The sequence below is a fragment of the Lathyrus oleraceus genome, chromosome 4, assembly GCF_024323335.1.
Source record: "Lathyrus oleraceus cultivar Zhongwan6 chromosome 4, CAAS_Psat_ZW6_1.0, whole genome shotgun sequence".
NCBI classification, from domain to species: Eukaryota; Viridiplantae; Streptophyta; class Magnoliopsida; order Fabales; family Fabaceae; genus Lathyrus; species Lathyrus oleraceus.
In genome coordinates, this window is record NC_066582.1 from 49,095,866 (window position 1) to 49,111,730 (window position 15,865).

The window sequence follows — 15,865 nt, forward strand, 5'->3', positions numbered from 1 at the left end:
TTTTATAAGTTTATGTTTGTACTTGTCCTCTGTTTCAGGTGTTTTGAATGCAAGAATGATGGTGTGGAGAAATGATTCGAAAAACTTGAGAAAATTTTACCTTTTTTTTTATAATTCAATAAGTAATGTTTTTAGTTTATATTAAGTTCAAATACATTAATTATTTAATAAATTTTTAAAATAATTTATTTTGGGTTCAATATGTATTTAATCCCTCTAAATATGGATTATTTTAATTTTCAGTCCCTCAATAAATTTCTTTAAAAAATCCTCCTCCAAATATTTACCGTCCACACTTTTGGTCTCTCATGTCAACGTCTATTAACAGAAGCTGATGCAACACAAAATATGAAAGTTTTTTGGTGACTAAATGTACATGTGGCAGTGACAACATGACAAATATGCAAATGTGTTAGCGATCATTCCTCATGAACTAAAATAAGAAGTTTATGAAAGTATCATTAATCATATATCATATGCATATGTACCATGACCTATATCATATGTGTCAGCTGTTAGAATATTGAGTCACAAATGTAGTATTACATGTATTATGGTTATTATTTAATTAGCCAAAGTTATAATAGTCTAATTAATATTAATAATGTGTCTAATTACTATATGATTATTACCCAATTATATAGTAATTTTAAAATGTTTTTACCATACTAGTTCTTGTTGTGTCGTTATAATAAGTCTCCTATTATTATGTTCTTAGTTTCCTTTCCCTAAACCACTTGGTTGACTTCTTAGTGCTTAATTATATTGTATTGAAACTCTTCCTAGTTACATGAGTAAAATAAAATTAAATATTATTACATAATAGAAATAAATTGAAAAAGCGGATATGACACATAACAAAGTCTTTTGAGAATCTTATCAACTACGATATTCTAAAAACTACCAATTGGTCTACTGTATTTCGAATTGCATGCATCTAATAATTCATTTCTCGCTCTTTAACGTATAGAATTTGGTTTAATGCCCAAAGTTCTTCAAAACAACGATTCTTTCTCTTCTTGTTTATTTTGAAATGAAACAATTTGTTGACTAATTATGGTTCATCGTCATCACTATCATTATCATCATCATTATTTTAAATGATGACGATGATTATTATGATGAAAATGACGACGACGAGTCATAATTTCTCAATAAATTTGATGGTTTACAAAATAAACTAGAAGAGAAGAATCGTTGCTTTGAAGAACTTGGGGCATTGAACTAAGTTCCATATGTTAAAGAGCGAGAGAGGAATTAAAAGATGCATACATTTCGAAAAATATTGATTGATCTAAGTTGGTTTTTAAATATTACTTAATTCTTTAGATTATCATTTTCTAAAGAATTAAACTGAACTGAAATTAGAGCAAAACTAAATCACATATAGCTGCACAAAACATATTTGTTCCAAGACATACAAAAACATGACGATATAAAATGTTTCACAAACGTACATTTTATTGAAAAGATTATTTAATAAGTAATGTTTTTAGTTCAATAAGTAATGTTTTTAGTTTATAATTCAATAAGTAATGTTTTAAGTTTATATTAAGTTCAAATACATTAATCATTTAATAAAATTTTAAAATAAATTATTTTGGATTCAATATGAATTTAATCCCTTTAAATATGGATTATTTTAATTTTTAGTCCCTCAAGAAATTTCTTTAAAAAATTGTCCTCCTAATATTTACCGTCCACACTTTTGGTCCCTCATGTCAACATCCATTAACAGAAGTTGATGTAACACAAAACGTGAAAGTTTTTTGGTGACAGAATATACATGTGGCAATGACAACATGACAAATATGCTAATGTGTTAATGATAGTTGATCGTGAACTAAAATAAGAAGTTTATGAAAGTATCATTAACCATATATCATATGCATATGTACCTTGAACTATAACATATGTGTCAGTTGTTAGAATATTGAGTCACAACATGTATTATGGTCATTATTTAGTTAGCCAAAACTATAGTGGTCTAATTAATATTAAGTATGTGATCAAAATAATAAAAGCCATGAGTTTGAAACCTAGCAACTATAATTTAATTAAAGCGCATATAATATTAACATTTCCCCACGATTATTTATTCCAATTGTGGTGGTATGCATATGAGTTTGTTATAAAATATGCGGATTGCTTGTTTTTCCTTTTCTTTCAATAAACATATACAATCATTCAAATTGATTTAAAGATAATTATTTGAAATATTAAATTATTCTTGAAAAACAACTTAAATGATCCACTATTTTTCGAATTGTATGCATCTCGTAATTCATCTTTCGCTCTTTAACATATATAATTTGATTTAATGGCCCAAGTTCTTCAAAGCAATAATTCATTCTCTTCTAGTTTATTTTGAAAGTAAACAATTTGTTGACTAACTCTGATTCATCTTCATCACTATCAACATGTATTATGGTCATTATTTAGTTAGCTAAAACTATAGTGGTCTAATTAATATTAAGTTTGTATCTAAAATCATAAAAGCCATGAGTTTGAAACCCTACATCTATAATTTAATTAAAGCGCACATAATATTAGCATTTCACCACGATTATATATTCCAATCGTGGTGGTATGCATATGAATAAACATATACAACCGTTTCCTAAAAATTGAAAGAGCGGATATGGCACATAATACTTACGATCTCTCAAATCACAAAGTCTTTTAAGAATCCTATCAATTACCATATTCTAAATGGAAAGTCTTCTAGAATTATTACCAATTCACAATACCAAATATTTGAACGATAAATTACCTAGCATACAATATAATAATAAAAATTGCTCTCCTCTAATATTTTAATCATCACACTTAGCCTTTCCTAAAAACTACATATTTCGAAAAAGAATTATGTTCTCACTTATTTTGAAAGTATCAACCATATATCATATGCATATGTACCTTGAACTGATGAGGCGTCAAACATTACTACGTAAACACCCTTTTCATGGCGACTCTGTTATATGTTCGAACATATAATGCATTCAGGTATATTTCCGCTAGCTTCACCTAACCGAGATAATTTCCATAATTCGCGTAAGAGTAATTTTGATATTTCGCTATGTTTTATGTTTAGGGTTCAATTGTATGGGAGTTTGATAACTTGGGAAAGCATTGCATTTCCACCTCAATATACATGCAAATTTGAGTCTTTTTACCTTTCTTCTTATAAGTTTATGTTTGTACTTGTCCTCTGTTTCAGGTGTTTTGATTGCAAGAATGATGGTGTGGAGAAATGATTCGAAAAACTTGAGAAAATTTTACCTTTTTTTTTTATAATTCAATAAGTAATGTTTTTAGTTTATATTAAGTTCAAATACATTAATTATTTAATAAATTTTTAAAATAATTTATTTTGGGTTCAATATGTATTTAATCCCTCTAAATATGGATTATTTTAATTTTTAGTCCCTCAATAAATTTCTTTAAAAAATCCTCCTCCTAATATTTACCGTCCACAATTTTGGTCTCTCATGTCAATGTCCATTAACAGAAGCTGATGCAACACAAAATATGAAAGTTTTTTGGTGACTAAATGTACATGTGGCAGTGACAATATGACAAATACGCAACTGATAACTTTTAGAGCACATAGGAACTCACTTGATATCAATTAATAGGAATTTGAGTACTTAAGGAAATATGGGGTATTACGTCCTCCCCCCTTAAAATAAAATGCATCGCCGAATTTAAATATTACCTGGAAGAGTTAAGGGTAAACTTCTCGCATTTCAAACTCGAGTTCCCAGGTAGCATCGCCCAAATATGCTTCATCCCACTTAACCTTAACAAGAGGGATCTCCTTATTCCTCAATACCTTAATTTCCCGTCCTACAATACGACTTGGTAGAGGTTCAAAAGTTAGGCATGCTTCTACTTCTATTGAACCAGGAAGAATAGGTTGAAGAGAATCCATAATGAACTTTTGAAGTTGAGACACGTGAAAAACATCATGCATTTCTGATAAAGAAGGCGATAAGGCTAATCTGTAAGCTACTTCACTAATCCTCTCTATAATCTGGTATAGTCCTACGTATCTCGGACTCAACTTTCATGACTTAAACAGTCCCTTCAGTCTCAATCTCGGAGTTACCTTTAAAAATACATGATCACCTTCATTAAATTCTAATGGTCTTCTTCTATTATCCGCGTAGCTCTTTTGGCGATCTTGTGCTTTCTTTATCTTATCACGAACCATCCTTATCTTTTTCGTAGTCTCTTGAATAATCTCCGGTCCTAAGTTTATTTCTTCACCAACTTCTGTCCAACACAAATGTGTTCTACATTTTCGTCCATACAAGGCTTCATAAGGAGCCATCCCAATACTTGCATGGTAACTATTGTTGTATGCGAATTCAATCAATGGTAAGAGCTCCTTCCAATTTCCTCCATTTTCAAGTACATAAGCTCTTAACATATCCTCTAGTGTCTGTATCGTCCTCTCAGTTTGACCATCCGTTTGAGGATGATTAGACGTACTTAAACATAACTTCGATCCCATAGCTTGTTGGAATGCCCTCCAAAATCTTGAAGTGAACTTTGGGTCTCTGTCAGACACAATACTAGTGGGAACACCATGCAGTCTTACGATTTCTAAAATGAACAACCGTGCAAGATGACCTGCCTTGTAAGTAGTTTTCACGGCCAAGAAATGCGCGGCCTTAGTTAATCGATCCACAATCACCCAAATTGAATAATAACCACCTTGGGTCGGAGGTAACTCTACTGCAAAATCCATTGAAACACTATCCCATTTCCAAACTGGAATCTCTAAAGGTCGCAATAAACCACCTGGCTTTTGATGTTCAATCTTTACTTGCTGGCACACTATACATTCTGGCACATACTCTGTGATATCCTTTTTCATTCCAGGCCACCCGTAGTCCTTCTTTAAGTCTTGATACATCTTTGATGAACCTGGATGTATGGTAAATGTGCTCTTGTGGGCTTCCTCTAAAAATCTTCTTTTCAATTCGGAATCATTCGGGACGCAAATCCTTTGATTAAAAAGAACAACTCCACCTGGTTATTGAGTGAAACCTGGTTGAGTCGACATCTCTTGCAACTTCTCGTCTATCGTTTGTCCTTGCTGAATTTATTCCTTTAGGTTAGAAATAACATTCAAATTTCCCATTAGCACACCATTCTACTTCCAATTAAATTGAAGGTTAAGATCTCAGAACTTTTCCAACCATGCGTATTCTAACATCATTAACTCAACTTTATGCATCTCTTTCTGACTTAATGCATCTGCAACCTTATTCGCTTTCCCTGGGTGATACTTACACTCAAAATCAAAGTCTTTCAAATACTCCATCCATCTCCTCTGTCTCATGTTCAACTCTTTCTGGTCAGATAAGTATTTCAAACTCTTATGGTCATTAAACATCTCAAAACGTACTCCATACAAGTAATGTTGCCACACCTTAAATGTAAAAACAACAACAACTAATTCAAGATCATGAGTCAGATAGTTCTCTTCATGAGTCTTCAACTGATGAGAGGCATATGCTACAACTTGACCACTCTGCATTAACACCCCTCATAATCCTTTCTTAGAGGCATCACAAAATACTTCATAAGACTTACTAGGATCAGGGATGATTAAACACAAGAGCAGTTGTTAGTTTTTCCTTCAAACTCATGAAACTCTGCTCACACTTCGAATCCCATTTAAAATAAATTTCCTTTAGGCTAAATCTAGTCATTGGTAAAGCTAATTGAGAAAACCCTTTAATAAATCTTCGATAGTAACCTGCCAAACCTAAGAAACTTCTGACTTCAGAAGCATTCTTTGGTCTTTTCCAATTGATAACTGCTTCGACTTTAGATGGATCTACTGATACTCCTCCTTTTGATATGACATAACGAAGAAACCTCACTTCATTCATCCAAAATTCACACTTACTTAACTTGGCAAAAAGTTGCTTCTCTTGCAGTACTGGCAAAACAATCCTCATATATTCTCTATGCTCTTGTGGAGTACGAGAATAAATGAGAATATCATCAATAAAGATCATCACGAACTGGTCCAAGTAAGGTTGAAATATCCGATTCATATAGTCCATGAAAACAGCAGGGGCATTTGTCACGCCAAAAGGCATTACAAGAAACTCATAATGGCCACATCGGGTTCTGAATGTGGTCTTTGGTACATCCAAATTCTTAACTCTGATTTGATGATATCCCGGTCGTAAACCAATCTTTGAGAACACACATGCTCCTTTCAACTGATCTAGCAAATCGTTTATCCTTGGCAGGGGGTACTTGTTCTTAATGGTGACTTTATTCAAACGGCGATAATCGATACACAACCACATACTACCATCCTTCTTCTTCACTAGTAACACTGGAGATCCCCATGGTGAGACACTAGGTCGGATGAAATGCTTGGTTAACAACTCTTCCAATTGATCCTTCAACTCTCTTAACTTGAGTGGCACCATACGATACGGAGAAATGGATATTGGAGCCGTCCCATGTATCAGATCAATAGAGAATTCCACTCCCCTTTCAGGAGGAAGAGAAGTGACATCCTCAAGGAAAACTTCTGGAAATTCACAAACGATAGGAAATTGAGTAACTTTCAGATTGTCACTAGGTTCCTTGGTGAGAACTAAGAGAACTGGCTTTTCCTTCTCAAATAAGAAATTAACCTTGCCAACCGTACCTTCCAAGATAATAGTTAATACATCCTTTGGAGTAACTTCACTAGATGGAATGATGATTAACTTCTCTTCACATCGAATAAACACCGAATTGGCAGAAATCCAATCCATTCCCAAAACCACATCAACCTTCTTAAGTGGTAAACAAATAAGATCAATTTGGAAAATTCTACCATTCACCGAAAGCGAACAATTTTTACAAATTAACGGTGTCTTAACCACATCATCCATGGTGGTAGTAACCACCATAGGAGGAGACAAAGGAATTGCTTGCAAGCCAAAACGCTTCATACACTGAATTGATACAAAAGAGTGTGTTACCCCACAAACAAACAATACATAACAAGGATGATCATTGACGAGATACATACCAACGATCAAATCATTGTTGCTCTTAGCCTTCCTTGCATCCAAAGTATAAACTCAACCTGTGTTCCTTCCTTGCATCTGATTCTTATTCTGAGGACAATTCCTAGCCATGTGTCCCTCCCTCTGACAAGTAAAACACCTAACCACACTTCCAACACATCTTCCAAAATGAGACTTCTTACATACTTGACATTGCGGAGGATGGTTAGGGCTTGCATGCTGTAGCACCTCAAATTTGCACCTATCATTATACATACATTGTCATTATTAGGTCATAACATAACATGGTCCACTGCATAACATTGCATTGTCCCCTTTGCCTCAAGTGCAAGTCATCAGAAGAATTAGGTCAAACTGGTCAGGAGATCAGTCAATCAAGCAAGCAAGCACAATTTTCATTGAGCCAAGGCCTTAGGGTTGGTCCAACATGTTCACATGACTTGGGGATCCATTTGAAGTGTTTTGGTCAAGGATTGGATGTTCAGAAGTCATCAGTCAATGCACAGCTTGCCAGAAACCCTAAAAAGTCAAACTTGGTCAACTGTGTCTGATTTTATGATTTGATGGTGGAAATTGGGTTGAGAGGTCTCATTCATGTCCATATAGTCTTCATATAACATGTCAAACATCATCATGGAAGAATTTGAAGCCAGATCAGAAATTTCCAAAGATAGAAACTGGACCTGTAATTGAAACCTGCCAAAAATGGAAACTTCTTGATCCCAAACTTACATCATAATACAAGCTTCAAATGAATTTTTGCCCAACATTAAAGTTGAAGATCTTGTTCTCCCATTTCCAAAAAGTCCAAGAACTCTCAATTCCCATGTATGGTTGGCAAGTTATGATCAATTCATTTTCAAAAATTCTTGAACTTCAAAAGGCCATATCTCTCAAACCATTTGGCCAATTTGGGTGGGGTTTTTTGCAACAAGTCACATTTGATCCCCTCTTTCCAAATATGCAACCATTATTCACCTAAACATCATAGATCAAAATGGCATTTTTGAACTTACATGAATTAATTTCAAGTGAGGTTGAAATTTGACTTTTTGAAATAACCATTTTTAATCATTTTGGCCAATTGAGAATGACTAGAAATCATATTTTGGACATGTTCAAGGCCCATTTTCGCAGCTACAGCTCATGCACCATGCCACTTGAGTGAAGTTAGCAAAAGGACACTTTTTACCAACTCCAATTCCACTTTTTCATTAACCTTGATTAGTACCATTAAACAGAGTATATATACATCATTTTCTCTCTGAAAGAAACCCTAGCAGCCACAGAAAGAACAGAAAAAACTCACTCTCTCAAAATCTCATCTCTTGCCATTTTCAAAATCTGTCAACAATTGTCAAAGAACTCAACATTGCCTTGCTTAATACAACATCTAACCACCATCTTGAGCTTGTTTCCACCTTCATTTCACAACTGGAAGGCCATTTCCACGACTGTTTTTGCTAAGCTCCATCAATGGCAGTTCAAGGTTAAAGCCATTTCAAGCTATCTTGAGCCAAAACTCTTCATCCATTCACCTCCTAGAGCCTTCTTGCACATCTGTTTCGAGCATCCATGAGCTAAGAACACCTGAATCGCCACTGCCTTGCAGATTTAGTAAGATTTCGACTCTCTCTATTTCCAAAATCATGATGTGCTTTAGATAGACCTTGTTATGCTGGTTACAATGAGCTTTGATTCATTAAAAATGGTTGCATATTGAGAGAAATACATGGATTTAAAGTTTCACACTCAAATATGTTTTTGCTTGGTTCTTGGTTGTTAGCTTGATTTAGTGAATATGAATGTTGGATTATGGATGTGCGTGCTTAGATGAACATGTTGATATGTTGTTTGTCGATTTTGGTCATGAAATGCTCTTGCTGTTTTTTTAAAATGATGAACAAGATGATGTTGCTACTGTATCTCCAAAACCCTAAGCGCATGCCCAGAAATTGCCCGTGTTTGGTCGTGTACTGCATGTTGTTAACATTGTTCCATTGCCATGACCAGTCGTTGCATGACACCTCACCAATCGCTGCGCACCGTTTCACTTAAAGTTCCCAGGAATTACCAATATGCCACTCCACGTTTTAATATTTATTTAAGTCATATTATTTCTTCAACATTTGTTCCATTTTGATGCTCAACTTACAAAAATCATTGCGCATCCAATTTTAATCCAAAATTCATGGGGTTTTTTGTGGAATGTTCATCTCCATCTCTAGTTTTTTATCATATTTTTTCCAGATTTTTTTGATGAGTGGTTTTTAAATTATGCTAGGGTTTTGTTCATGTGTCCATGTTTTGTACCTTTTGCCAAAACAGTTGAGAAATGATGATGCTTTATCCAATGGCTCCCAAATTTTTTATGCTTAAACTAGACACACTCATGGTGATTATGGTGTAGAGTTTGTGAATTTATCATTGCTGGTTTGTGAGTTATGATTTTTTGAATTAGGGTGTGACAATTTGTGTCACACCATTGATGTACAACTTCATGATTTTCAATACGATGCTTCTTGAACTCAAATTGGATTGAACTTTTGCATGAATGAACTTGTGTATGTCTAGTTTACATGTGATTTTTTGTGGAATTGTTTATGGCATTTTCCTAATTGTTTGAGATTTTTCTCCCCTGTTTGGTCTTATGTTGACTTTTTGTGACACATGTTCCCATTTCATTTGTGAAATTCTCATACTTTATTGGATGGACATGAAATTTGATATGTGATTAGTAGATATCTTAAGCTTTGCCATGGTTTTAGTCCCATTCATTTCTCATATGCTATCACTGATTTATGATTTTTTCAAGTTGATGCATGTTTGGTTGACTTCTTTGAGCATGCTTAAAATTGCCTTACCTTTCTGATTTTCATTGACCACCTTCTACTTGTCCAATTGAGCTGAAATTTGACATGCTTACCATGCTGTGGATTATGTTTGACCATGATTTATTTGATGATTTTTGGATTTGTTTATGATTGGTTTTGAGTTGAGTCTTGCTGTTGACTTCTATGAGCTTCCATATGCCATGCTTTGACTTCATTTGTTCATGAAATGATGATGATGATTGATATGAATGTGAAACCAATTGGGTTTGTTTCTTGATTGTTTGAATTTGATTTTGGACACTTACCATTTGCTGTTTTAACTTTCTCATCCCCTTTTGACCCTAGGCTTGTCCTAGTGGTCCTGTTACTCACATTTGAGTTCATGTTTTCAGGTTAAGCAACAATTACCCAATGAGACCAATTCAAATTGATTGAGTTTGCTTGTTTATCATGACTAACCTATTTTGTTTTGTAGGTTGCTTGGCTCACATGCCTTGAGCTTTGTGCATTGCACATTTATCTGCTTGTGTTGACTGTTGACTTTTGTTTCATTTTGATTTAACTTTGACTTGTGTACTAATGTTGTCTGACTGGTTTCAGGTATCTTTAGTTGCTTTTAGTTCCTTGTGAACTTTGCTTTGCTTTGCTTGAGTAGCAATTTGCATTGAGGTATATTTCCTTACTCCATGTAGTCTGGAAGACCTGGCCGGTTACTTGGCCAGGCACCTGTCTGAAGTCCTCCTTAAGAGGTAATGTTTGTGACTGTTTACATTTGTCCTTGTACATATTTAAAGACCTCCTAAGTGAAGAGGCATTGGCAGACACAAGGGACGTGCAATCCATCCCCTGCTATTCTGTGTGTCATCTGCTTTGCTCACACCACTGTGTTGATGCATTGCAGATACCAACCCAAGATCTTGTACAGTTGTGCAGTTGAGTCAGTGTCAAATGTGTAGAAGGGTTCCCACCTTCTGAACCCACACATTCCTGTCTTAAGCTCTCCTAGGCCAGGGATAAGAGCTGTGAAGTCTCATCTTCACTCACCTTTCATCTGCTTCACCTTAGCCCCTCAATGGCAAGGTTAAGAGCTAACACTACCCAGTTCCAGTGGTTTGTTTGTTGAGGTTGATATGACCCCTCGACTAAAACCTGACCTTGTTTGAGCCCATTGCTTGCATATAGTGTGTGCTACTTGTGCTTGTGTGTTTGCTTTAGCTTGCTTCCTGTGCAAGTTAGGTTTGCTTTAGCTTGCTTCCTGTGCAAGTTAGGTTAGGTGTGGCTTGCTTCCTGTGCAAGTCATGTTTAGGATAGGCTTGCTTCCTGTGCAAGTTAGCTAGAAACCTTAACTTAGGGATGATTTTGCATGACAACATCTAGGCTCGAGTCGTAGTCTCCCTAGTGTTGTGTCTCCCTCTGTTATCTGGTTAGGCTAGTCCTGTATCCCTCTGTAGGGGAACTACGTCGCCCTGATCCTCATACCAGATGAGGTACGTAGGCAGGAGATGAGCTGATCTCTCTGGGCGCCTGTGTCTTTGTTTTGTCTTGTTGTGTGCTTGGAAGCTGATGTAAGTCCATCGAGTGGCATTTGGGTTCCAATGTGGGTTTGTTGGTTCGGATGCTGATGTAAGTCCAGTGATTGGCATTCAGGCTCCACGTTTGCCTTTTCCAGTGTTTGTTTGTGTGCGTGTCAGCCGAGCTACGAGTGCTCTGATTCTCCTCTCGTCCGAGAAGATACGTATGCATAGGGTGCGATACCCTAGCGAGCATGTGTCGTTTCCTCAGTCCGAACTATTTCGACTCTGATGTCTATGCCTGATAGACTAAGTAGGCCCAGGATGCGATATCCTGCCGAGTCAGTTTCAGTCTTGTCTGTTTTCTCGTGTCTCTTTCAGCCAGTGTGTGTGTGTTTGAGCAGTGTTTTAGCAACCATTTTCCTTCCTTTAGTGCGTGGATCCCGTCGAGTACGACAGATGCGTAGGGGTGCTAATACCTTCCCTTCGCATAACCGACTCCCGATCCCATTCTCTTTGGTCGCGAGACCATGTCTTTTCCAGGTTTACTCTGAGCGTTTCCTTTCCCTCTTTTGGGATAAATAACGCACGGTGGCGGCTCTGTTGTTCTTGTTTTCCCGCCGGTTTTTCGCGTAATGCGACAGCTGGCGACTCTGCTGGGGACTAAGAGAAGTTGACCTATGCTGGTCCATCTTCCCTAAGCGAGTCTCTCCTAGCGCTCTCTAGGATAGGGTTTGGTTGCTTTTGCTGTTATTTATTGCATTCATTTATTTATTGTTTGCATTCATGTTTGCACTTATGTTTGCATTCATTCACATTCATTATTCATCTGGCTGGTTGTCTGTTTCTCTCTGTTGGGGTGGGAGTTACATGAGGTAAAAGGCCCAATACCCAGGCCATGAGTGAAATCTAGGATACTTAGGAATAGAGTGATTCATGGGAAGCGGGTGGTATTGCGCCACTTAGCGGAACATTGATATCACGAGCAGTTCAGACCCTGGTGGGATATTATCGTTACATACTTCGGGTGTGTATATGATGATATTCTGCGAAAGGTTATTTATGCCGCGTTTCTCTCGACCTTACCCTGGCCTAGATGACACCCGTGAGTGGGGAGGGAATGATCATTATTACAGGTACAGTTGGTGACTCGTTGGTGACTTGTTGGTGACTTGCGATCCTGTTGGTGGCTATTGGTTCAGAATTTTGGGGTCTCAGATGACTTTGGGTTTCAGATGAATTTGTGGTTCCGAGTTCAAGCCGAAGCTTTGATCCTGTGTTCTGAGAGACACAGCCAACCAGTCTTGTCTGCATCATTTGCATCATAACATGTTTATTTTCAAAAAAATACGCAATAAAAAAAAAAGAAAAAAAAAAGGGGGAAAAGGAAAAGAAAAAAAAAAACTAATCCCTGCATGCATATCACTTCTCAGGTACATTCCAGAGCTTGTTCACTGATAGAGATGACAACAGTCTCAGAGTTGAAGCGGAAGACTTGTTCCTACAGCTTTCACCGTGAACCTTTGACGTCTCTGATTGAGTTGAGCAACCTTATGACCAGTGGTAACCAGAAGGGGTTTGTTGACCAGTATGGAGATATTCTGACACTGTTGAAGATGGTAGTCGATCCGGTGCCGTTGCAGACTCTTCTACAGTTCTACGACCCAGAGCTTCATTGTTTCACCTTTCAAGATTATCAGTTGGTGCCTACTCTTGAGGAGTACTCCATTCTGCTGAGTGTCCCGGTCCGGTATCAGGTTCCTTTCTTGGATGTGCCCAAGGAGGTTGATTTCAGAGTTGTTGCCAGAGCTCTCCATTTGGGTATCAAGGAAGTCAGTGATAGTTGGAAGTCCAGTGGGGATGTTGTAGGATTGCCTTTGAAGTTTCTGTTGAGGGTAGCTAGAGAAGAAGCAGAGAAGGGAAGTTGGGAAGCCTTTCATGCTCAGTTGGCCGTCATGATCTATGGGATCGTCTTGTTTCCGAGTATGCCAAATTTTGTTGACTATGCTGCAGTCAGTATTTTCATTGGAGGAAATCCAGTTCCTACCCTATTAGCTGACACTTACTATGCTATTCACAGTAGGCATGGTAAGGGTGGGGCTATCAGGTGTTGTCTCCCGCTTTTGCTCAGGTGGTTCTTGTCTCTTCTGCCAGTCAGTGGACCTTTTGTGGATGCTCAGAGCACGCATAAGTGGACTCAAAGGGTTATGTCTCTTACTTCCTATGATATCAGATGGCAATCTTACCGGATGGATGTGCGTAACGTCGTTATGAGTTGTGGAGGATTCCGTAATGTGCCACTCGTAGGGACTAGGGGTTGCATCAATTACAACCCGGCTCTTTCTCTCCGCCAGTTGGGGTTCGTGATGAAGGGAAGACCACTTGAGACTGAGGTAGCAGAAAGTGTGTATTTTGAGAAGCAGAGTGACCCGGATAGATTGGAGCAGATAGGAAGAGCTTGGAAGTCTATTGGTATGAAGGATGGATCTGTCTTAGGGAAGAAGTTTGCCGTTGCTATGCCCGATTACACTGATTGGGTCAAGGAGAGAGTAGAAACTTTGTTGTTACCCTACGATAGGATGGAGCCGTTGCAGGAGCAACCACCTTTGATCCTTGCTGAGAGTGTGCCTGCGGAGCACTACAAGCAAGCCCTGATGGAGAATCGCCGTTTGAGAGGGAAGGAGCAAGATACCCAGATGGAGCTGTACAAAGCCAAAGCTGATAGTTTGAACTTGGCTCATCAACTCAGAGGAGTGCGAGAAGAAGATGCTAGCAGACTGAGAAGCAAGAAGAGATCCTACGAGGAGATGGAGAGCATGTTAGATGCAGAACACCGGGAGTGCTTGAGGTTGCAGAGAGTTGAGGCCAGCTATCAGAAGAAGATCAGAGACTTGGAGAAGCAACTCAGAGATAAAGACATCCAGTTGAAGAAGGAAGTAGACTTGAGACAGGCATCAGAGAACCACCTTGGAGGAGAAGTGGTAGAGCTTAGACGATAACTGAAGGAGAAGATCACTCTTTTGCCAGAATGTTCAGAATGTGACCTGTTGATAGACCAGTGTCAGTACTTGAAGACTCTCATTCCGGGAGGCCGTTTGTCTTAGCTTGTATCTTTGATATGTATGTTGAGAATCACCTCCGGGCTTGTTGGATGGGATTCATTGTTGTACTCCGATTGTTTGGATTTTCTTTGTCGACTTTGTTGTATGATCCTGTTACTCATATAGATGAGGTTGTTGGTTTCACCTTGTACTCATCACTCTTGTGTATGTTGTTTCTGTGCTTCTATGTTGTTCTTGCTGCAGGTTGCCATCTTTTGAGGATGACTCAGGCTCTTTGAATGCCTGAGGAATGAACATATCATGTGCATCATACGCATCATTAGCACCATACTCATATCATTTTGCATAACAGGTGTTCTTGGTCGTGACTTCTCACTCTTGGTTCCTGTTCAGGCAGGATAGCTGATCAACGTCCGCACCGCTACTCAACAAGACTGAATCAACAGAGAGGTATGGATCAAGTTCAAGCTGAGTTGGCTGAGATGAAGGCTAACATGGCCCAGTTTATGAATATGATGCAAGGGGTTGCACAAGGTCAAGAAGAACTTCGAGCCATGGTTCAGAGACAAGAGGCTGCAATTCCACCGGTCAACCATGCTCCGCCAGAGGGAGGCCCGGTCAATGATAATAATGTTGCTGCTGCTGTACCCATCAACAACTATGCTGTAGGTGATGAGTTGGGGGGTATTCGAATCAACGGTCAACCTATTGCTCCAGATGCCGCTAATGCCAGAGCAGTCCGTGCCCCGGCCCGTAATCCTGCTCCGATTGTTGACAGACAAGAGGATATGTTCACTCTGCTCAGTGAAGACGAAGACGTTCTGGGAAGGGTTGATGAGAGGGATCGTAAAGTTGATGCCCTTGCTGAGAAAATTAGAGCTATGGAATGTCAGAATTCTCTCGGTTTTGATGTTACCAATATGGGGTTGGTGGAAGGTTTGAGAATCCCTTACAAGTTCAAAGCACCGTCCTTCGATAAATACAACGGTACTTCTTGCCCTCGCACCCATGTGCAGGCTTATTATCGAAAAATCTCTGCGTATACAGATGATGAAAAGATGTGGATGTATTTTTTCCAAGATAGTCTATCTGGGGCTTCTTTAGACTGGTACATGGAATTAAAGAGAGATTCGATCCGATGCTGGAGGGATCTGGGTGAGGCCTTCTTGAGGCAATATAAACATAACATGGACATGGCGCCTAGCCGGACTCAGCTGCAGAGTCTATGTCAGAAATCCGGAGAGAGCTTCAAGGAGTACGCCCAGAGGTGGCGTGAACTGGCTGCTAGAGTTCAACCCCCTATGCTGGAGAGGGAGTTGACAGATATGTTTATCGGTACTCTTCAGGGTGTGTTTATGGACCGGATGGGGAGCTGCCCATTCGGTAGTTTTTCTGATGTTGTC